The sequence below is a fragment of the Anomaloglossus baeobatrachus genome, chromosome 7, assembly GCF_048569485.1.
Source record: "Anomaloglossus baeobatrachus isolate aAnoBae1 chromosome 7, aAnoBae1.hap1, whole genome shotgun sequence".
Classification (NCBI taxonomy): Eukaryota; Metazoa; Chordata; class Amphibia; order Anura; family Aromobatidae; genus Anomaloglossus; species Anomaloglossus baeobatrachus.
In genome coordinates, this window is record NC_134359.1 from 264,461,229 (window position 1) to 264,485,200 (window position 23,972).

At 42.7% G+C, this 23,972-nt stretch overlaps 1 protein-coding gene across 2 annotated transcripts in view; it reads left to right on the forward strand.

The window, feature by feature from the left end:
• Positions 1–23,972, forward strand: part of ELFN1 (extracellular leucine rich repeat and fibronectin type III domain containing 1) — a 764,272-nt gene that overhangs the window by 647,832 nt on the left and 92,468 nt on the right. For both annotated transcript variants that reach the window (XM_075318104.1, XM_075318103.1), the window contains one exon: positions 22,192–22,270. The gene's annotated coding sequence lies outside the window, so the exon portion shown is untranslated. The remainder of the gene's footprint in view (positions 1–22,191; positions 22,271–23,972) is intronic.

Here is a 23,972-nt window from a genome sequence, read left to right on the forward strand (position 1 = left end):
CCAGGCGGTTGGCCCCACCCACCGAGGAGTTCATAGGTCTGGAGGCGGGAAAAGAGACAGATTTAGTTTGGAGGTGAAAGTGAGAGGTCAGAAACTGTCGGTGTCTGGGTAGGGGCCCAGACACAAACAGCAAGGTTGGCAGACGGTGGTGGCCATCTGCAGGAGTTAGTGGATCTCTGTGGAACCGTATGACCGGGGTCGGGCGGTGGCCCGCCGGTACCGAACCGGGGAGCGGAGTGAAGCTAAGCACACAGGCAGGGCCATCGGACCCCGACTAAACTTGGAGCCGCCGACAACGGTCAAATCCAAGTGTGACCGGAACCCCAGGGGTTTCCCAACAACCAAGACCCGACAGAAGGCAACAGTCCACACCGTGAGGATATACAACCACCGCCATAGGCTAGAGATCCAAGGGCCAGTGCCTGCGGGCAAAACAGGCTCCTTCGGTACCTATACGCCGGGGAGCGGCCTACCGGTGGGCAACCACAGGAGTCAGAACATCCTAACCAGGTGAAGGGAAAGACAGCCACCATCACACTGTCTGGGGAGAGCACAAACACTGCAGCCGGCTGCGGGACCCGTCCATCCAGCCGTTTGGTTTCTGAGTGAGTACAACAGTGCCATCCGGCACCGCGCCGCGCTGCCCCTGCAACCCTGCACCCCAGCCATCCAGCCTCCCCGTTACACCACCGGGCCCCGGGATCACCAACCCCTACCCATGGAGGGGACAACATCCTAGCTGCTCCCTACCATCTCTCCCGGGATCCCCGTCACCAGCAACGGTGGTGCCTATAATCAGGGCCGGCTCCAGGTTTTTGTGGGCCCCGGGCGGAAGAGTCCCAGTGGGCCCCATCCACACGCAGACACACATACGTACACATACATATACATATTTAACGACAAACTCACAAAAATACATATAGAACTGACACATCTATACAGTCATATACACTGACATACATAGATACACATCATACATGCATACAGACACACACAGCTCTACTGCATGCATACAGACACACACAGCACAACTCTGCTGGATACATACATACAGACACAGCGCTGCTACATACATACACACATAGCTCTGCCACATACATACACACATAGCTCTGCTATATACATGCACACATAGCTCTGCTACATACACACATAGCTCTGCTATATACATACACACATAGCTCTGCTATATACATACACACATAGCTCTGCTATATACATACACACATAGCTCTGCTATATACATACACACATAGCTCTGCTACATACATACACACATAGCTCTGCCACATACATACACACATAGCTCTGCTATATACATGCACACATAGCTCTGCTATATACATGCACACATAGCTCTGCTATATACATACACACATAGCTCTGCTATATACATACACACATAGCTCTGCTATATACATGCACACATAGCTCTGCTATATACATGCACACATAGCTCTGCCACATACATACACACATAGCTCTGCTATATACATACACACATAGCTCTGCTATATACATACACACATAGCTCTGCTATATACATGCACACATAGCTCTGCCACATACATACACACATAGCTCTGCTATATACATACACACATAGCTCTGCTATATACATACACACATAGCTCTGCTATATACATACACACATAGCTCTGCTATATACATGCACACATAGCTCTGCCACATACATACACACATAGCTCTGCTATATACATACACACATAGCTCTGCTATATACATGCACACATAGCTCTGCTATATACGTACACACATAGCTCTGCTATATACATGCACACATAGCTCTGCTACATACACACATAGCTCTGCTATATACATACACACATAGCTCTGCTATATACATACACACATAGCTCTGCTATATACATACACACATAGCTCTGCTATATACATACACACATAGCTCTGCTATATACATACACACATAGCTCTGCTATATACATACACACCTAGCTCTGCTATATACATACACACATAGCTGTGCTATATACATACACACATAGCTCTGCTATATACATACACACATAGCTCTGCTATATACATACACACCTAGCTCTGCTATATACATACACACCTAGCTCTGCTATATACATACACACCTAGCTCTGCTATATACATGCACACATAGCTCTGCTATATACATACACACCTAGCTCTGCTATATACATACACACCTAGCTCTGCTATATACATGCACACATAGCTCTGCTATATACATACACACATAGCTCTGCTATATACATACACACATAGCTCTGCTATATACATACACACCTAGCTCTGCTATATACATACACACCTAGCTCTGCTATATACATACACACATAGCTCTGCTATATACATACACACATAGCTCTGCCACATACATACACACATAGCTCTGCTATATACATGCACACATAGCTCTGCTATATACATGCACACATAGCTCTGCCACATACATGCACACATAGCTCTGCCACATACATACACACATAGCTGTGCCACATACATACACACATAGCTCTGCCACATACATACACACATAGCTCTGCTATATACATGCACACATAGCTCTGCTATATACATGCACACATAGCTCTGCTATATACATACACACATAGCTCTGCTATATACATACACACATAGCTCTGCTATATACATGCACACATAGCTCTGCTATATACATACACACATAGCTCTGCTATATACATACACACCTAGCTCTGCTATATACATACACACATAGCTCTGCTATATACATACACACATAGCTCTGCTATATACATACACACATAGCTCTGCTATATACATACACACATAGCTCTGCTATATACATGCACACATAGCTCTGCTATATACATACACACATAGCTCTGCTATATACATGCACACATAGCTCTGCTACATACACACATAGCTCTGCTATAACATACACACATAGCTCTGCTATATACATACACACATAGCTCTGCTATATACATACACACATAGCTCTGCCACATACATACACACATAGCTCTGCTATATACATGCACACATAGCTCTGCTATATACATGCACACATAGCTCTGCTATATACATACACACCTAGCTCTGCCACATACATACACACATAGCTCTGCTATATACATACACACATAGCTCTGCTGCATACATACACACATAGCTCTGCTATATACATGCACACATAGCTCTGCTATATACATGCACACATAGCTCTGCCACATACATGCACACATAGCTCTGCCACATACATACACACATAGCTCTGCCACATACATACACACATAGCTCTGCCACATACATACACACATAGCTCTGCTATATACATGCACACATAGCTCTGCTATATACATGCACACATAGCTCTGCTATATACATACACACATAGCTCTGCTATATACATACACACATAGCTCTGCTATATACATACACACATAGCTCTGCTATATACATACACACATAGCTCTGCTATATACAGACACACATAGCTCTGCTATATACATACACACATAGCTCTGCTATATACATACACACATAGCTCTGCTATATACATGCACACATAGCTCTGCTATATACATGCACACATAGCTCTGCTATATACATGCACACATAGCTCTGCTATATACATGCACACATAGCTCTGCTATATACATACACACATAGCTCTGCTATATACATACACACATAACTCTGCTATATACATACACACCTAGCTCTGCTATATACATACACACATAGCTCTGCTATATACATGCACACATAGCTCTGCTATATACATACACACATAGCTCTGCTATATACATACACACATAGCTCTGCTATATACATACACACATAGCTCTGCTACATACATACACACATAGCTCTGCTATATACATGCACACATAGCTCTGCTATATACATGCACACATAGCTCTGCTATATACATACACACCTAGCTCTGCTATATACATACACACATAGCTCTGCTATATACATACACACATAACTCTGCTATATACATACACACCTAGCTCTGCTATATACATACACACATAGCTCTGCCACATACATACACACATAGCTCTGCTATATACATGCACACATAGCTCTGCTATATACATGCACACATAGCTCTGCTATATACATACACACCTAGCTCTGCCACATACATACACACATAGCTCTGCTATATACATACACACATAGCTCTGCTGCATACATACACACATAGCTCTGCTATATACATGCACACATAGCTCTGCTATATACATGCACACATAGCTCTGCCACATACATGCACACATAGCTCTGCCACATACATACACACATAGCTCTGCCACATACATACACACATAGCTCTGCCACATACATACACACATAGCTCTGCTATATACATGCACACATAGCTCTGCTATATACATGCACACATAGCTCTGCTATATACATACACACATAGCTCTGCTATATACATACACACATAGCTCTGCTATATACATACACACATAGCTCTGCTATATACATACACACATAGCTCTGCTATATACAGACACACATAGCTCTGCTATATACATACACACATAGCTCTGCTATATACATACACACATAGCTCTGCTATATACATGCACACATAGCTCTGCTATATACATGCACACATAGCTCTGCTATATACATGCACACATAGCTCTGCTATATACATGCACACATAGCTCTGCTATATACATACACACATAGCTCTGCTATATACATACACACATAACTCTGCTATATACATACACACCTAGCTCTGCTATATACATACACACATAGCTCTGCTATATACATGCACACCTAGCTCTGCTATATACATACACACCTAGCTCTGCTATATACATGCACACATAGCTCTGCTATATACATACACACCTAGCTCTGCTATATACATACACACCTAGCTCTGCTATATACATACACACCTAGCTCTGCTATATACATACACACCTAGCTCTGCTATATACATACACACATAGCTCTGCTATATACATGCACACATAGCTCTGCTATATACATGCACACATAGCTCTGCTATATACATACACACCTAGCTCTGCTACATACATGCACACATAGCTCTGCTATATACATACACACCTAGCTCTGCTATATACATACACACATAGCTCTGCTATATACATGCACACATAGCTCTGCTATATACATACACACATAGCTCTGCTATATACATACACACCTAGCTCTGCTATATACATACACACATAGCTCTGCTATATACATACACACATAGCTCTGCTATATACATGCACACATAGCTCTGCTATATACATGCACACATAGCTCTGCTATATACATACACACCTAGCTCTGCTACATACAGACAGAGACAGACACGCGCGGCTCCGGGGGGGGGGCATAAATCGGGGTTGGGGAGGGCACATACCGCGCAGGTCACGGTGCAGATGGGGCCCACACAGCGCCGGAGGGACACGCTGTGCTGGGGGTCGCTGGCTGGCACTGCAACTCTCATCTGTGGGACTGAGCAGGATGCCGGTCTGTAGCTCCGCCCACAGATGAAGTTCAAATCAGGAAGTCTGCGCGCCTTAAAGAGACGGCGCCGCAGATTCCTGCCGAGGACTGCGGTCCCCGGAACTCGGCCCGGGGACCGCAGAACTAAGGAGAGTGGGCCCCGGCCAAGGTGCACCAGAGCTGACGAGGCCGAGTGGGCCCCCCCGGCTCTCCAGGGCCCCGGCATTTGCCCGGGTATGCCGGGGGCTGACGCCGGCCCTGCCTATAATCACCACGACCCGTGGGTGGCGTCACGAACTATCTCCCAAAACAAACCACCCCCTTTTCACTCGTGGGCGAGGAGCGCTGCTCGAGTCCGGCCCACCACTCGAGCCACCGAGCAGCAGCAGAAGCAGCGAACCCGAGCGTGGCGAGCGCGTCCCCTCCGCCCGTGACATATACTGGAACCATTAATATGTTTCCTCGCATATTGAGCTCTGAAATATGGCCAAGCTGGTGGCAAATGGCATCTTGGCAGTTTCACGCTTGATTTTCCTCAATTCATGGGCAGTTATTTTGTGCCTTTTTTGCCCAACACGCCTCTTGCGACCCTGTTGGCTATTTGCCATGAAACGCTTATTGTTCAGTGATCACGCTTTAAAGTTTGGCAATTTCAAGACTGCTGCAAGAAGGAGGTGAATACTGCAACTGCACGGGGAGGGCAGATTGTGCAATACCCTGTGACGACCCGATAGTCCAGGGGCATCACAATGTCATTACAAAACACCCCTCCTCATTACAGACATCACCTGATTTACTTAATTGGTAGTTGGCTCTCAGCCTATGCAGCTTGGAGTAGGACGACATGTATAACAAGTATCATGTGATCAAAATACTCATTTGCCTAATAATTCTGCACACAGTGTAGTGCTCAAATAATATAATAGTACTGTACCCATATAATATTTCCATCATTATCCTATGAGATACATTATAGTGCCCAAATAATATAATCATACTTTCCCATTGTTATGATGTATCATATAGGGTCAAAATAATTTAATTTTACTCTATAACCAAATACCGCCCTCTCGTACGTGTATCATACAGCGCCCAAATATTAATTTCCACCCTTACAAAATATAATATATGTGTCAAAAAATGACAGTCACCTATAATGTATCTTATGGTCTCATATAGTATCCAAACAATATATAATCCTACAGTTCTCAAATAATGTGTCCCATGTATCATATGGCGCCCAATTAATATATTCATACAGTGCCCAAATAACTGCCATCTTGTATAATGTATCATGCAGTATACAAATAACTTTGGCATTTTGTATCATATATGTCATGGCTGTCTCTCTGCATTTTGACACTAGTGACAGATTCAGGGCTATAGAGTCATTTTGATGCAAGCTTCTCAATATTAAATGTAGTTTCCCTTCTTTTGGCATGTAATGGGTTAATGTCAGTTTCTCCTTGCCAGCAGATTACTCATTGCCTCTCCTCAGGTGTTTCTGGTTTGGGACCAGTCCCAGTCTTTATATTTACCCTCTACTGTCTGCAGAGGGTGCCAGTTTTACTGAATCTTCAGTCTGAGACTTGGCCTGGAAGTGAAAGGAGCTGTTGGAACTTTTACTGTCTGTTGTGGTGCCAGACTGCAGCCAAGAAGTTGGAGTTTATCCTTTGTTGATTCCCCTGTTTGTCTTCCTTCCCTTGTGTGTTATTAGTGCAGCAGTGGGACTAGTGAGCCTTACCTGTCCACTCCCTAGCCAGGACCATTGTAGGGTCACTCAGGGCTTCAGATTCCTGCTCGGCGACAGGTTAGGAAACTGTATAGGGGAGTGCAGGGTAAGTTGTAGGTAAGTGGAGGAGGTGTCCATCTTCCCTCTCACTAGCACTAGGGCCCACCGTTGTTAAAGAGTCCCCGGCGTACCCCTGCTTGTTTGTGGTAGTGAAACCCCTGTTTGTTGCGTGCCTGGCTGTGCACCGGACCTTCCTCGAATTTCTGCATGACAACATAGTACCCAAATAACATTGCCATCTTGTATGATGTATTGTATAGTAATTGAACAATATTGTTATCCATTATTGGGTCATATAGTGTACAAATCGCATTGCCATCTCTCTGATGTATCATTATAAAGCAACCATATGACGCCCATATAACAGTTCTGATGGGTGCCCTTGTCATTCCATGAAAATAGCACAGTACAATCAATAAATTAGATTTTTAGCTTCATTTTGGACATTTGCCTTTCTTGAACAGTTAGTGACCATTGGCCAAATAATAGGTGCCCAAGTGATCAAGTCCAGTGGCGTGATGTGTGTTGTGGCTTTTACTTTTAGGACCAGTTTGGGTTTGGTATATAGGACACTGTCAGGTGAACAGATGGTGGAGAACCAATACAGCATCAGGTAGTTTCATATTCCGGGGTGCGAAGAACTAACAGGCAGGGGGCGCAATATGTAGACACTGGGCTTGGGCAGTGAGCTGACTCTTCGTCCCAAGTATAGGATAGCCCATAGCTGGTCCTGCTCATATCACCCCATGATCACCGCAAAGTTCGTTACCAGATATTTTTGGAATCTGTTTATGAAGACTATGACCATTCGTAGAATCTATTAACCCCCGACACTCCTGTGATGCATTGCTTGCACGGCATATTTAAAATAATCAAGAACCATGAATGTAAAGCCTATTAAAGCTTATGGGTAAGGCTGCTTTCACACATCCGGTTTTTGCTGAGCGGCACAATACGGCGCTTTGCAGAAAAAACACAACCGTTTTTTTTTGCCGCCGGTTGTGTTTTTTCCGAATAGACTTGCATTAGCGTCGTATTGTGACGCATGGCCTTGCGTTGCATCCGTTTTTTGCTGGATGCGGCATATTTAGCCCATGCGGCGGCCGGATGGAACGTTGCCTGGTAAACGCATCGCGCGGGATCCGTTGCGATGCGGTGCAATTTACAATGCAAGCCTATGGACGCTGGATGCGGCGTCCTGCGGCAAAGACCGCATCCGGCCGCCGGATGCGGTTTTTTGAACTGCGCATGCTTGGTATCAAGCCGCATCTGTCAAAAAACGGACAGGCCGCATGGAAAAACGTATGCAACGGATCAGTTTTTTTTCGCTGCATCCGTTGCATATGTTTTTGAGCCGGATTGAGCCGCAGTGCAAAAAATGGATGTGTGAAAGCAGCCTAAAAGGCTTTTTATCATCCAGTGCAACAATAACAAGGGTCTTGGCAATAATCAGCCCTTGCCTTTGATAAAAGTGATTAGTCTTGGTCGATAAAAATGCTGATTATTTTTGGTCAAATAAATCATGCTAGCATAACATTTTTTAATTAGTCAGGAATCTTTATTACTGTCCTGTCCTGGGCTTGAAGGGGGACTCATGCCATTATTTATCCTGATCCTCCTGGTTCATGAAGACAGATGTGTCCTGTCTTACCTTTTCTTTTGGCTTGACATGAGAACTAATTTTGAAAAAGATATATGATTTTGAAATAGTCTGTGATGACATGTTTATGTCTTTAATGATCACCCAGTGGTTAAATGTGAGTTGTGCCCTGTTTAGTGTATTCCTAGAATGTTTTGATAATATATTGGCCTTGTAAAGTTAGAATTTGGAGCCTTTAATAAAATTTGCAGAAAGGAACATGTATAGTGCTTATCTGTTGAAGTGGATTTTCTAAGCAGGGTAAGCAGCACTGACTAGAGGCGATGGTGCAGAGGAGTGGGTCTTGACAAGCAGGAAAACGGACAGCAGGACAGAAGAGAAACAAGCTGAGCAGGTAGCACAGAAGATAGAGTGACAGATGTGTGGATACACATGGGAAGAATAATCATATAGGAAGCTTATATCTTCCAGCAGGGACACAGTTAACCATAGGAATGCAATCCTGACTCTTTAATGTCATCTGCAGGTTAGTCTGTGTGAGGTATAAAAGAGAAAAATATTTAACCTAGTATCTTCCAGCAGGGAAATGGTTAAACACAGGAATAACAAAGGTGTAAATGCAGGCTGGTATCTTCCAGCAGGCCAATGTTTAGGTACATGTATAAAAGAGAAATCCAATTTAAAAATGATGCTAGGTACACAACGGCTGACTAGATTGGGTGCTCTGTGGTAGATAAAACCATAAAGTGAGAAAGGAATCCAAGACACTACAAATTAAAATACAGTGTTTATTTTAATGTCATCTGCAGGTTAGTCTGTGTGAGATATAACAGAGAAATATATTCAGTCTGGTATATTCCAGAAGGGAAATGGTTAAACACAGGAGTAACAAAAGGAGTAAGTGCACTCTGATATCTTCCAGCAGGTCAATGCTTATGTACAGGTGTAAAAGAGAAATCCAATGGAAAAATTATAGTAGGTATACTACTGCTGACTACTGTAGATTTGGTGATCTGTGGTAGATAAAATCATAAACTCAGGAAGGAATCTAAGATACTCCAAATTAAAAAAAATAGATTAAAGCATTTACTTTAATGCAATTTGTGGGTTAGTCTGTGAGGTACAACAGAGAAACATATTCAGTCTGGTATCTTCCAGCAGGGAAATGGTTAAACACAGGAATAACAAAGGTGTAAATGCAGTCTGGTATCTTCCAGCAGGCCAATGCTTAGGTACAGGTATAAAAGAGAAATTCAGTAGAAAAATGATGCTAGGTACACAACGGCTGACTAGATTGGGTGCTCTGTGGTAGATAAAATTATAAAGTGTGGAAGAATCCAAGACACGCCAAATTAAATTAAAGTGTTTATTTTACTGTAATCTGCAGGTTAGTCTGTGTGAGATATATCAAGAAAGCATATTCAGTCTGGTATCTTCCAGCAGGGAAATGGTTAACCACAGGAGTAACAGAAATGTAAGTGCAGTCTGGTATCATCAAGTTGGGTCGTTACTTCACACCTGGACTCTATAATCTCCTTGCTACATGTACCATGTGGCATATATCACTGCAAAAATTACTGGAAAACTTGAGGATATTGTGGATATTGTTACTTAATACCCAAGTGCCAGACCTCTGCCGGAGCTGGCATTAAAAGGCTTCAGGTGATGATGTCAGTGGAGTTCTACACAGGAGTAACAGATATGTAAATGCAGTCTGGTGTATTCCAGCAGGGTAATAATTACTAGCAACGATATTTGCAAATTGGTCCATGTAGAAAGGAAATTGTTAACCACAGGAAAGTAGCGAATATAGGCAAACTGGAGATACGCTTTATGAGATGTATTACCTTGATTGTGTAGTACAAGTATGAATGAACAGGATAGAAAATTGTTCCAATCAGTTTGTTAACTTGCTGAGAAGTTGATATGAGTGACAGAAAGCAAACTGGACTGAGCATAGAAAAAAACTCTGCTTGTAGCTTGAAAATAAGAAGAAGCTGAGAAGATGACAGACACCCAACTGGAGCCAAGTAGCATTGCAAACACATTTTTGGTAAATTTTAGAAAACTAACCCCACTACATTGACAACCCTTTCTCATTCCTCATGTTTGGCTTTCTTAAATGAAAAAACTTGTACTCACATCCCGTGTCAGCACTTAGGTTACCAGAGCTCATGTGAGATTGTAAAGTTCTGCAAGCCCCATCCCGAGTCACCGCTGGCTTCCCACTCCCCGCCTTTGGACATATAAGCAATTAGCAGGAAGTAAGAGCTGTGGTTGCTGCTCACTTCCCGTTGATTACTCATACGTCCAAAGGCGAGGAGAGGGAAGCCAGATGATGATTGGAGGCAGGGCTCGTGTGATGTCATAACCTCACATTAGATCGAAACGTAAGCGCTGGCTCTAACGGCATTGGCATGGGAGGTGAATATAACATTTTTTCATTTAATGGGGCCAAACATGGGGAATGAGAAATGATGGTCCTACTAGTGGATAACCCCTTTAATACCAAGCACCTGGCATATGCCAGATCTGGCCTTCTAAGGCATAAAGGCCGCTTTACACGCTACGACATCACTAAAGCGATGACGTTGGGGTCACGGAATTTGTGACGCACATCCGGCCGCTTTAGCGATGTCGTTGTGTGTGACACTTATGAGCGATTTTGAATCGTCGCAAAAACGTTCAAAATCGCTCATCGTGACATCCCCCCTCTTTCCAATTATCGTTGTTGATGCTTGGACGATGAAATTCGTCGTTCCTGCGGCATCCCACATCGCTACGTGTGACACCGCAGGAACGAGGAACCTCACCTTACCTGCAGCCGCCGGCAATGCGGAAGAAAGAAGGTGGGTGGGATGTTACGTCCCGCTCATCTCCGCCCCTCCGCTCTTATTGGGCGGTCGCTTAGTGACGGCGCTGTGACGCCGAAAGAATCGCCCCCTTAGAAAGTAGGCGGTTCACTGGTCACATCGACGTCGCTATGCAGGTAAGTAGTGTGACGGGTCTACGCAATTTTGTGCGCCACGGGCAGCGATTTGCCCGTGTCGCACAAACGATGGGGGCGGGTACGCATGCTAGTGATATCGGTACCGATATCGCAGCGTGTAAAGCGGCCTTGAGGCTAAGCTAAGAGACATTCCTCAAATTACCTAAGAAACCCAGCATGGACTATTACAAAGGGGGATGGCCACAGGAGAAGGGAGCCAGATGGATGGCTGGATATATGGATACTAGATAGATGTAGATAGATGAGAAAGATGGATAGATAGATAGATAGATAGATGGCAGACTTCTGAGATGACTTCTTGACTCACACAGGCAGCTGATCTGGAAGATCTTAAAGAAGCAGTTGTGTCAATAGAAGAGGTAAAGCAGGCATCATTATAACTGAGGAATGCCATTTCCCAGAAGGGAGATTAATTAAATTTGGCAAGTTAGTCATTCGATGAATTGCTTTGTCCATCATGACGAATACACAGTTCCCATATTGGGCGCCAGCTGCAAAGAAAACATTCACCCTTCATCGCATGCATTTAAAATTGCAGGAGGAAATACAGAGTGTAACTCGTCCTATCCACACCTACATCTCATAATCATCCTGAATAATACCGTCTCAATATGCTTAATGTCGATTGTGCGGTATATACCCAGTGAGCCGGCATCGTGCATTGTATGTGCGTACAATATCTCTGCTCAGCTCTGTATCACAGACTTTATTCCAGCATTTATGAAATTAAAATTCTGCCCACACCGTTGTATGCGGTATTGTTTTCTGTCTGAATCTCTTCTTGGCTGCTGCCGCCGACTAAAGAATCAGCCCCATTTAGCTGGATATACCCTGATAGCTACATCTCCCACACAGACCCATTAATATCATTTATGAGGCTATTTTTCAGAAAGGAAAGTTGATTTTTTTTTGTGAAATGGCTAAAAAAAAATTACAAGGTATTATTTTCAGTTTTCTGTGTCAGTATGGATGTCATGTTATAGTATTCTATACAATGACAGTTCCTCTGTGCGAACGCAGTCAGTGAATAGACTTCGGTTATTGATGTTACAGATTGAAAGCAACACGTCCCTCTCCTTACTGTGGTCAGATCTGGATTCTGCAAGAGATTACACAATTTATTCTACGTCTCTATTATATTTCTAATCCTTTTACCACTACTTACCAATGGTGTCACTATCACAGTGAAAGCATGTACAGTTAGTATAGCAAATAAGCCGAAATGAGATTTTGTGCTTCCATTTGGGATTTCGGACCTTTTCACCCATGCATAAAAATTATTAATGTCCCAGGGTACTAAGTCATTAATGTCCCAGGGTACTAAGTCATTAATGTCCCAGGGCCCTAAGTCATTAATGTCCCAGGGCTCTAAGTCATTAATGTCCCAGGGCACTAAGTCATTAATGTTCCAGGGCACAAAGACATTAATGTCCCAGGGCACTAAGTCATTAATGTCCCAGGGCACTAAGTCATTAATGTTCCAGGGCACAAAGACATTAATGTCCCAGGGCACTAAGTCATTAATGTCCCTGGGTATTAAGTCATTAATGTCCCAGGGTCCTAAGTCATTAATGTCCCAGGGCACTGTCATTAATGTCCCAGGGCACTGTCATTAATGTCCCAGGGCACTAAATCATTAATGTGCCAGGGCACTAAATCATTAATGTACCAGGGCACTAAGTCATTAATGTTCCAGGGCTCTAAGTCATTAATGTCCCTGGGTACTAAGGCATTAATGTCCCAGGGTCCTAAGTCATTAATGTCCCAGGGCACTGTCATTAATGTCCCAGGGCACTAAATCATTAATGTGCCAGGGCACTAAATCATTAATGTGCCAGGGCACTAAGTCATTAATGTTCCAGGGTACTAAGTCATTAATGTCCCAGGGTACTACATCATTAATGTCCCAGGGTACTAAGTCATTACTGTTTCAGGGTACTAAATCATTAATGTCCCAGGGTACTAAATCATTAATGTCCCAGGGTACTAAGTCATTAATGTGCCAGGGCACTAAGTCATTAATGTCCCAGGGTACTAAGTCATTAATGTGCCAGGGCACTAAGTCATTAATGTCCCAGGGCACTAAGTCATTAATGTCCCAAGGTACCAAGTCATTAATGTTCCAGGGCACTAAGTCATTAATGTGCCACGGCACTAAGTGATTAATGTCCCAAGGTACTAAGTCATTAATGTTCCAGGGTACTAAATCATTAATGTCCCAGGGCACTAAGTCATTAATGTCCCAGGGCACTAAGTCATTAATGTTCCAGGGCACAAAGACATTAATGTCCCAGGGCACTAAGTCATTAATGTCCCTGGGTATTAAGTCATTAATGTCCCAGGGTCCTAAGTCATTAATGTCCCAGGGCACTGTCATTAATGTTCCAGGGCACAAAGACATTAATGTCCCAGGGCACTAAGTCATTAATGTCCCAGGGCACTAAGTCATTAATGTTCCAGGGCACAAAGACATTAATGTCCCAGGGCACTAAGTCATTAATGTCCCAGGGTCCTAAGTCATTAATGTCCCAGGGCACTGTCATTAATGTCCCAGGGCACTGTCATTAATGTCCCAGGGCACTAAATCATTAATGTGCCAGGGCACTAAATCATTAATGTACCAGGGCACTAAGTCATTAATGTTCCAGGGCTCTAAGTCATTAATGTCCCAGGGTACTACATCATTAATGTCCCAGGGCACTGTCATTAATGTCCCAGGGCACTAAATCATTAATGTGCCAGGGCACTAAATCATTAATGTGCCAGGGCACTAAGTCATTAATGTCCCTGGGTACTAAGGCATTAATGTCCCAGGGTCCTAAGTCATTAATGTCCCAGGGCACTGTCATTAATGTCCCAGGGCACTAAATCATTAATGTGCCAGGGCACTAAATCATTAATGTGCCAGGGCACTAAGTCATTAATGTTCCAGGGTACTAAATCATTAATGTCCCAGGGTACTACATCATTAATGTCCCAGGGTACTAAGTCATTACTGTTTCAGGGTACTAAATCATTAATGTCCCAGGGTACTAAATCATTAATGTCCCAGGGTACTAAGTCATTAATGTGCCAGGGCACTAAGTCATTAATGTCCCAGGGCACTAAGTCATTAATGTCCCAGGGCACTAAGTCATTAATGTCCCAAGGTACCAAGTCATTAATGTTCCAGGGCACTAAGTCATTAATGTGCCACGGCACTAAGTGATTAATGTCCCAAGGTACTAAGTCATTAATGTTCCAGGGTACTAAATCATTAATATTCCTGGGTACTAAGTCATTAATGTGCCAGGGCACTAAGCCACTAATGTCCTAGGGCCCTAAGGGCAATGAGGTCTGTCACCACCTGCATTAATCACTTAATCACACCCATGACTCAAATTTACTAGTCAATTGGGAAACTGCCCATAGAAATGTTTGATACTCCGCCCAATGGTTTCTATGGTGTCTGGGATCAGCACAAGCAGACTTGGGCATTGACCTGCTGTGTGCTGATTCATAGGCAAGCTAGCAAGACTTAATCTCTGCTTGTCTGCTTACTCCTTTGGTCACATGTTGTGGGGAGGCCTATTACATCTGCTCTCCCCTATTTATGCTGATTGAAACTTTCCACCTATGCCAGCTATAGTTTATTGTATGTTGGTCTGTTGGTCTGAGGTGTGCTGTCCCAGACTTACTGTTGAAAGTTGTTCTCTTTGCTTGGTGCGATTGTTGTGTCTACCCCAGTAGTTTTGTAGCTTCCATCCTGCTCTTTCTTTTCCTCCTGAACCTCTTATTGTCTTTACCTTTGTGTGTGTGTGTGCTCTGTGACAGAGCTTTGGTGTTCCCTTGTCTGTAGATTTCATCACACTCCTGTACTGTCCTTCCCTAGTTGGAGGGGGAGGGTGGAATTCTGACGAGGTCTGGTCAGGAGTAGGGCCAGAAATGGGACTGAGGCCTCACCACCATCAGGAGTTTCCCTGAGATTAGGGACAGCATAGGACCCCCTAGCTTGAGGGACATCTCAGGAGCTCCTGTTTCCCGATAACCCATCGCCATCGTGACATAAACATTGATTGTGAAGCTACTCGTCACCATAAAGGAAATCAATCGGCGATTGTTGGAGACTATTTTCTTCCAGCAATGATCAAACTAGAAAGTTTTACTCAACCACTTGTAATTGCTATCACTACATCATAGTTTACATAAAATGGATACGGATACGCTTGTAACCAATTGATCAGGCAACAAACAAGCAGCTGGCCATTAGTCAGTAGAACGCATCTAGATGAAAGTTTCTGTGAACAATCATACTCTAAAAGAGCCCGAAGTGCCCAGATTATTCTCTCTTCCATTGAGTGACTGAATTCAATTTTGGTCACATACAACAAATCTTCTTATTTTTGTGTACATGAAAGTATTTCTTGTCTTTTAATAAATTATTTGTATATTTAAGAAAAATAAGCTGACAGTAGTTGTGATTTTTTTTTTTATAGCTCCTCATGGGTGGGTCATGTAAAAGATATTACATAGCATGGAGCAATAATCTAAAAATCTAAAGTATAAGGTCACCAAAAAATGAAAAAAAGATCATGTCAGACAGGACACGGGTCCCTGGGCTAGCCTTAAGATTTGTGACCCTGCGCTGTCTCTTATCTCGGATGTACGTGTGATGGTAGCCAGGTCTGAGCCCCCAGCGTGACCCTAACTCCTGTCTTGACACTGATGTTACTCCCCCCTTTCCCACACCCTTGATGCGGGCTGGAAAACGCAGATAATACCCCACAAAATGACACGGACAAGGGAGAACGGAAATTCGTACACACAGCACTCAAAACACACAGGAGAGACAATATTTGTACTGGGGGGAAACGCAAATGGGAAGGAAGTAATGCACAACAGGGGAACGCTAACACCACTGAGAAACGCAGCATTAATCACCATATACAAGAAAAGCACCAAGACTGGAATCGCTGGAGTAAAAACTGAAGATATCATCGGCACCTCCCGGAAGGAGGCAGTGTCTTAAATAGGGACGTGACAGCTGCACTTGGCAGTCAGCAACCTGAGCACTTAGGTCCTACTCAGCAGACTGCAGGAATTAACTCTTGCAGAGCTGCAGACCAGTGAAACTGAACAAGCCGATGCCCGGCTCTGGCTGAACACTCCAGAAGCCTCGGGTTGCTTGTCAGATTCAGTAGTGTGAACAGAGTCTGACGACACCATGCCAGCAGGTGTGTGTAGAGCCAAACATCGCATGACATATCAATCTTTATATGTCGCATCACTCACAGTGTAAGATGAGTAGCACAAAGGATAATGTGAACTGCTTGGGTGGAGGGGGAGGGATAGAGTCAGATGTAATTAAATATATACTTATGTATAAGGGAAAAGATGCACAAGTAGAGTGTATATTATGTAAGAAAAAAATGTAAAACAGCATAAAAAATGAGAATATATAGGAAACAGTGCAATATACATTAATTTCCCCCATTGGATGTAAAGTTACTAATTTATAGGGATATTACCAAATAGGAGGAGGATATTCAGAGAGTTTTGTTTCATATGTTTATTTAAAATGGAAGTAAATTATTCAAAAAACAAACCTCGGCAAGATCCGTCTGCATATTTCCATTATTACATTTTCATTTTATTGGCTTCTCCAATACAACAAAACAGAGAATTCCAACTTTATGAATTTGCGGATTTTCTGAAAAACGTCTTTGTACTCGGAGGAGACGACAATGGATTTTTCCTGTGAAATAAATAATTCTATTCTGCTGGAAAAAGAAAAAAAAAACCATGATTTATAGATTAAGAGAAACCCAAATTTTCTGTCTCTCCGGTGTCAAATGCGCCCTTTCCGTCGTCTAGAGAATACTTTATCTCCAGCCAATCACGCACAAAGAGATGGTTAAAAATAATAATTTATGGTATTGCGATGCCGAGATAAAGTGAGTGTTCTTCTTCGCTTGGATCTCATTGTGTGCTTAACCTTTCGGGCTACAATCTAGCTAATGAAAATAGGGACTTTCTTAGCAAACCAGCCCCATGCTGTATAAACAGCAGTTAATGTTTTCTCACCATCTCAATAGGGAGAACTTTTGGGAAACAAAAGGACGAACAGGGGAAATATTTTTGACATCAGCCTCATGGATGTGTGAGGAATAGAGATGAACAAACCGAGAGTCGGTGGTCGGTGTACGTACCAAACATAGACTTTACACAAAAAACAGAGTTCGGCATTTGGGCGCTTTACGTATGGTGACCAGTCCCGCGAGTATCGCTGTGCTCAGGTGCACTCGGTCCTCAGCTCAGTGCGAGGCGCTTGCAGTGTTTGAACGGCTCACACTGGGGGAAACAACAGCATGATGAAATGTTGTGTGCTCCCCCACAAAATGGAGAAATCCCACCCACCTGCCACCGGAAGTGAACTGTTTATGGCTGGCGCCATGTGGACGGATACCCAAACTGCCCAATTAGTGACTTTTTTTGGGGTTCAGGTCAAGTGCGGATCCAAAACCAATCTTAAAGCGCACCAATCACCAGGATTTTCCTATATAAGCTAAAGCCAGCGCTATACTGGCATTATCATACTGATAGGAAGGATTGAGGAGTTGATACGTATAACAGCTGAGATTACAACTACTTGTTAGATCACTGCAGGATAGAAATGAACCTTAATCCCTTTAGTACCGGATGGAATTAAATATGACACAGTGAGCAGACACTAAAGGGGATCTGCAATCCACAATGCACTGTGACCTTCTGACCCCAGATTGCCTCGAGATCATATCAGGTCATGTCACACTCATGACAGTCTCTCCATTGATCGACTTCGCCCAATAATGGTGTTGTCTTCAACCTTCGTCTACATTATAGAATTTACCATCACTTTCTCTTTTCCAATTACCGTACCTGCTTCCGCAAAAATGAAGAGGCTATAGTGCTAGTATAATGTTGAGCTCTGTTTCCAATATTTCCCAACATCGTAACAGTTCAAGTGATCAACTTTTAGAGAAAGAACAATATAGCCCTATTTTTCAAACAAGGGGTCATCCATTAGAAAGTAAATGCATAGGCTAGAGATTAGTCATTAAATTGTCTCTTAAATAAAACACCTTCATGTTTGTATGTAATGTCCCACTCCCTTGTAGTTGGCATAACCTAGGCATTATCCTTGGAGTGCACCTTTAAGCCTCGGTTGCCATCTGCATGGGACTCTCCATAGCAGATTTCATAAGAAAAGATTGAACTATACCATGAATTGTAATTTTTAAGTAAAATGATGAACACTTATGATTGACACCAAATAGATCACATTTTAGTCAAAGGGGCCCATTAGCCAACCTTATTGGGCATCAAGTAATGGGTTTGGTACTGCTGTTTTTTATGGGTTGACAGTGAATAAAACCAAAAATAGTTGCATTGATTTGAATCCAGCCTAAGATTGCTAAAGCTGTAAATAGACACCTACAAAAAAGGATGGAGCCAACTGGATTCCATAATCATTGATGTTCCTCAGTTGACCTTGGTGGCCATCAAGTTATGGATTTAGCATTGCTGGTTTATTTGGTTTTATGTACTTGTGACAGAACAGAAAATCTGAAATATGATCATCAATGTGAACCCAGCTTTATATTTTAAAGTCTAAGTCCTACATACATACCTACAGAAAAGATGGTGACAACCATAACAGAGGTCTTCCTTCTCCTTGGCCTCCATACAGGTTTTAGATACTTGGACTATTCTGAAAACTCTATTGATCCCACTTGATTCTTTACAAAACCTACTTCTTCAAAACCACCAGCAAATGATCTCCACCCATTAAATCAGGCAAAGAATAGGGAAGGGGCAACAGAAAAAAAAGGAACCAATATTGTAAGATATTTTATTTCAAAGGTCTTAGCACTTCCATTATGTAAATCAGACTCATAAGAAGTTTAAACGCCTGGAAACCTCATATTCCTTTATTTCATTAACATAAATACAAGACCGACTTAATAAGACAGAATGAAGCAATTCGGGCTGTTAGAAAAGCTGGTAATGTCATTTTACAGTTTTCTTTTAGCAAGCATTAGGGTGTTTGAATAGGAAGAGCATTTGGTGATTCCATGGTACAAGCTACTGACGGATCAGCGAGGTACATTGTGTGGAGTTTTATTGTTGAAGCTCAAAACATTTTAGGATCGGAACAGTTTTATTCACAAGAACTTATGACCACGTTACAAAGAATCTCCACAGTCAAATTAGCTAGGAATATTACTCCGAAGTCACAAGTGACCATTCCATATCTGGCAATGTAAGATATGAATACCATCATTTAGGTTTCTTAGACTGAAGCTGCCCATAAACCTTCAATAAAACCAACAGCTATTTATTCTGACTCTGCTCCAGTTCAGTGTTCAATTGCGTATGTATTCACTAGGCATGTGGGAGTAGGCTACTAGCAGTGGCTTATCTCCTCTGAGAACTATAAGGTTGGACATTAAGATTGAGCATACCCAATCCTTCTTTCCACATTGACATCTGTCATCGGGCTATCCATTTCATAGTGGACCTATCGAAACCAATTCAACGATGCTCTAATGTATATTCACACCACTATATACATAGTTTGTAGGAAGACTGAATGATCCTGGTCAAAGATTGGAGGTCCTCTCTTCTTCTAATGGGATCAATAGGCATGTGGGAGTAGGCTGATAGCTGTGGCTTATCTCCTCTGAGAACTATAAGGTTGGACATTAAGATTGTACATGCCTTGTCCTTCTTTCCAAACCAACATCTGTCATCGGGAGCTAAACATTTCATAGTGGACCTTTCAAAACCAACTTAACTATGCTCTAATGTATATTCACACCACTACATACATAGTTTGTGCGAAGACTAAATGATCTTGGCCAATGATTGGAGGCCCTGTCTTCTTTTAACGGGATCCTACCTCAACTTTCATCCTGAAATATACTAGATAGGAATATGGACAAATATTCAGAAAGCTTCCTCATAGGTAATGAGCTCCTTGACTTGGATACTGCTCCAAGCTGATTTTTTTTGTGGAGATGGATGGCTCAAGCCCTCTAGAATGGGAGTTGGTCAATGGTCTGGTATACAGAGAGAGTCCCAAGTACATATGCCCTACTAGGGAGCATATGGATTGGGTTTGTCTTTATGACACAAGCCAAAAAATAGACAATTTTATAGAAGATGGACTTGTCAGTCCATTTCCCCCGTGAAGAGTCCAATCTTGTTATTGTCATGTAATGTGGATCGTGCCATGTGTATTGTGGAAGTAATGTGTCATTTGAATTGCGCTATGTAGTAGTATTGTATGTGTTATGCTGACAGCAGGGTAAGACTTAGTTAAAGTTGAGACTAGCCCATAATGGGAGTGGTCAGGATGCAGGGAAAGTGATGGTTTCCTGGTGCAACATCAGATAGGGCTCAGCATGTGAGTAGAGCAGACATAAGGTCTGGTTAGCCGACAAGGCAGCATGACATGGGTGTCCCTGCAGCTAGAGGAGACTGGAGCCAGAGATGGTGTGAGAAAGAGGTGACCAGAACACAGAGTGATTAAACAGTCAGGTCAGAAGACTGAACAAGAGAAAGAGTGACTGAGTGAGATAGGTCCTCAAATAGGACCAAGTAGCTTACAGATACAAAATGAAATAGTACGTGAGACAAAAAAAGTGCCCCTGCCGGGAATCAGTAGGTGATGAGCCTAGTCTGGCCATATTTGCATTATCCCTTTGAGATAGAGAAGATGTTAAACCTCATGGAGGGCTAGATGACTTTCACAGACTTTACTGTGACGACGAGCTGAGTAGTGGCAAAACAAACAGGACTAGTGAAGCGAGGAACAACTAAGAAGCAAGGAGTGAAGGAACTGTTGGTGGAGCTACTTCGTGTTGATAAGCAAACATATGAGAAGACACATGCCCACTATCTTCTGTGTGCAGTTGTTGTGACGTTACTGTTAAGTAGAGAACTGTCCTTAAAGAACTGGTGGTCTCCTTTAGCAAATCGGTTAACAACTGGTCCTCACCAGCCCAAGCCATCGGCAACATGCAGCCTGCCAAGGCGCACCGCCCCAGTAGCATCAGCACACACCCAGTCAGGACCTCGTTTTTCATGTAGTATTCTGGAGTGCAGAAGACACAATCTCATCCACCTCTACTGCCCCGTGCCACTCTACAGTGCCACGTCTATGGCTAATTTACATACTGATTGTCAAAACAAATAAATGTACCAATTTGCACATTTCTGTCTAATAGGTCTAACAGAACTTTATTTTTTTTCTAGCTCTGAAAATTGAGAAAGCTGCAACCTGAGCAACAAATCATTACCGAGACTTAAGAAATTGGATTCTAGTAGCCAAAGTGTAAGTATTCCATATTGTCTAACACTCCTCATGCTTTTAGGTGGCGGTACTAAAGGTAGCCAACCAATTTCTTTATAATGCACCGCCCTCTTATTTAGTATAGCCCTTTCCAGAGACTGTACAGTGATCTAGTTGATGATGAAGGTGAATGTGATAAGATACATCCATCAGCACCTTCTATTCAAAAATACGGTGCATGACACTGCGCATGCGCTGGTTTTCCGGGCATGGGCTGTTAACTAAAACAAGGGGATGGCGCTTCATAGAAGATTTTTCCCTCTCTTGGAGTATAGTGAAATATCCAGCAATTCTTCTACACATATTAATTCATCTTCTCTGCCACAAATCAAAACTTTGAGATTATTGGAGGTCCTGGTAGTTGAGATTCTTGGGCATTGGGTCTGTGTCCCTCCTATAGACCACTCGGCTTGGATCTATATTATCTATATTAGAATCTTTGCCCATGGATACAACGTTGGTCATGCGAGACTAAATCACTTGTATTCTCCCACAAAATACATGTATGACCCATCCAATTAATCAATGATGGAAAATAGTATAATAATGTTATAATACAGTATAATAATAAATTTATACAGTGTGCCCACCCATATCCTGTCCACCGCCATTAACTTGAGAACGGCGGCAGCTATAGGCATAGAAATGGTGTCTAGGTATAGTAAAGTAGCCATGCGCTACGCAATGAAACCACCTATAGCGCCACCTGGTGGAAAACAATGGAGTTAGCATTTTTATCTCGAAAACGGAACAAGATAGAAAAAAAAGTGAATTACAAAGTTTTAGGGCATCATCAATTCAATACGAATCGACACCTTGCATACAGAAATGCTATGATATGAAACCCATGACCCCCCCAAAAACATTGATTGCTGGTCACGCATATGACGCTCATTTAACCTTGATGTTCAAAGTGGCCACCGTCAGTTGCAATGCACATCTGGACTCTGGACAGCATACTGTATCTTGCTGCACGTTGTGCAATATGGTAGGTGACACGTTTGCACAAGCATCTGTGATACGTCATCGTAGGTCCTGCAATGTTGGTGGAGGGGTCGCATACACCTGCTGTGTGATGTGATCTCACAGAAAGAAGCCCAATGGGGTCAGGTCAGGTGAGCATGGAGGCCACTCCACACAGCCACCATACCCAATGACTTGTAGGAAGGTCTCCATGAGGTATCGCTTCACGTCCGCAGCCTTGTGAGTTTTACACTCTCTAATCATAGCATTTCTGTATGGAAGGTGTTGATTCGTATTGAATTGATGATGCCCTACAATTTTGTAATTCACTTTTTTTCTCTATCTCGTTCCCTTTTGAGATAAAAATGCTAACTCCGATGTTTTCCACCAGGTGGCGCTATAGGTGGTTTCATTGCGTAGCATGCATGGCTACTTTACTATACCTAGACACCAATTCTATGCCTATAGCTGGCGCCATTCTCATGTTAATGGCGGTGGACAGAATATGGGTGGACACACTGTATTAAAGTATTATAATAGTATAATAGAATTAAAATAGTATTATCGTTAGAACCCATGAGAAGAAGTCCTAAAATCCTCAGTGTGAACGTAGTGGCAACAAGCATGTATGACCACTGCTCTGATCACATCTAGTTCCGATAAATCCATGGAATTTATTTGACACAGGTAACTTAAGGACCCTGCTATTGGGATCTTTGGG